Raw genomic sequence first — 2,516 nt, forward strand, 5'->3', positions numbered from 1 at the left:
AGAGGATACTGGGACTAACACTTCAATCTAAAAAGGATGGAAACAAGCAAGAGAACATGGGAATATATAAGCAATGTTAGAATAATCAAAAGAGATTTAAGAAAATCTAACAAAATAAGAGGAGTTAATACAGTAACTTAATATTTACCATCACAATTAAAACAATAAAGAGACCCAGACTAGCAGATTGGATTGGAAAGCAAGAACCATCCTTTTGCTGCCTCCAAGAAACATACCTTACCTTAGGCAAAGGGATGGAAAATGATTCTTTAAGCAAACGGAACTAAGAAACGAACCCACTAAGAATCCCTGGCATCTGCAGCAGGAACCCTGTAGTCTTTTATTTCAGACTTTCTGTCTCTACTACTGAGAAGAATTTTCTGGAGCTTGAGCCACCAAGCTGTAGGAAAACAGTTGTTTATCCTAAGTGAGTGACATACAGCAAGATCTGACTCATTAACTCCTTGTGCGGGCGTGTGTGTGTGTGTGTGTGTGTGTGTGTGTGTGTGTGTGTAAGCCAGGGCCCCCTTGGAGGCCAGAAAAGAACACTGAATCCCCTATAGCTGGCACTGCAGGCAGTTGTGAACTATCTGAACCCTAGCCTGGTGAAAGACCAGCCAATCTGTTCAGTTGAGAGACCCTGATTCAATAAAATAAAGAGGAAAATAATTGAAGAATCTCAACTTTGTGTCTCCACAACATATGTGTACACATACATGCACATGCACCACCCTCAACACAAATAGGTACTTTCAGCCAGTCGTTGCTACTTTGTGGATTCTTCTTCTTCCCACCCTTGATCCCCTTTGGTTTTACCCCCATCACTAAATAGGGGAGAGAGAAGGAAAAAGGAGAGAGGGAGAGGGAGAATAGATGGAGATCTTTGAATCTCTTCTTGGTTCTCCTTGAGCATGACTACTAACTAACCGCATCCAACCTCCCTGAATGACCAAAGACCACCAACTGACCTATCAGGTCACAGACATTTATATACCTTCTGAAAAATCCCCAGGATTCCAAACATCACACAATCACAGAAACTATCTGCACCTGACTAACCCATGCCTCTGCTAGAGCATGAGGCAGATCACAGTCAGCTGCTGCGAAGCGCCCCCACATCCCCACACCTGAGATTGAAACGAAACCGTGTTTGTACTATTCCTGTGGCTTTTAGAGAAACCAAACTTCCAGAATATTCACTATATATACTCACACTAATAAATTAGAATATACACATTAGCACAAAACCGTCAGCACCCAGGGGAAGGAGTTGCAGGCGCTGAATTTGCAAGAACGGGACTCAGGAGAGCCACTGCTGTGCTAAACTCCGAATAGGACAAAGAGTGAGCACACTGCAGTTGTTTTCTTTGGCTCTGCAGTGCACCTCTCATCCAGAGAGCATGGAAATGGAGTCAAAGCAATATTGTTTGAAGGACTTAGTTTTGTCTTTTTTTTTCTAAGACTCAAAATTCAAATCATACTTGCTTTATCAATTGATATCCAGAAAAATTACATCTCCAAGATAATTGCCCCGGGTTCCTTAACCCCTTGAATACAGGGGGAACTGAAGAAAGAGAAAAAGGAAACAAAATTATGAAACACCAGTTTATTCTCACTAAGGACTTCTTTTTAGGTTGATGACGTGCGGGAGCACAAGGCACATTTCATTGAAGATACAGGATCAAGGAGTCAGCAGAACTTAATTAAAAGTTCAATTGATGTAACCTCTGGAGCAGATTATCAGCCTGAAAAAAAAAAAAAGGCATCTGCTTAGGAAAAGCAACTGTGTATAATAGTGCAAATTTTACATATGCTAATGAAAATTAGAAATATATTTTAAAGCCTCAACAATGCAAATCACTTACAAATACAAACACGTAATCCAAACATTTAGGAGGAAAGGTAGAGGGAGCCTAAGTTCAAGATCAGTGAGGGCCACAAAATGAGACCCTTAAAAATACATCAATAGCACAGTTAAGAGCGTATAGTACCCTTGGGGCTTGAGAGATCTCTCAGTGATTAAAAGCACTTATTACCCCAGAGAGGACCCAGGTTTGAGTCCCAGTGTCCATATGAAGGCTCAACCTTAATGCTAGTTTTAGAGGGCTTGGCACCCTCTCCTGACCTCTGAGAGTATCTGACATGCCTGTGGTGCAGACACACATACATGCAGGGAAACACACAAAACAAATCTTGAAATAATTTAAAGAATGTACACTGTCCTTTTTAGAAAATACAAACGGGACCGCTGAGATGGCTCAGTGGATAAAGCATTTGTTGGCCATCAATACACCCTGAATTTGATCCCTGGGACACAAATGGAAGGAGAAAACAACTATATGTTCTTTTATGACCTCCAGCATATGTCATGGTACTTGAGCACACACAACTGTAATAAGAATGCATGCACACATATTTGCATAAGTAAACACATGAAGTAGAAGCGGATAAGAGAAATGGCACTACATATACTGAGGAGTGCCAAGACGTGCTTGGAGCGGTGAGACTGAGAACTA

This window comes from Mus caroli, unplaced genomic scaffold, assembly GCF_978045245.1.
Source record: "Mus caroli unplaced genomic scaffold, Mus_caroli_1 scaffold_11, whole genome shotgun sequence".
Lineage (NCBI taxonomy): Eukaryota > Metazoa > Chordata > Mammalia > Rodentia > Muridae > Mus > Mus caroli.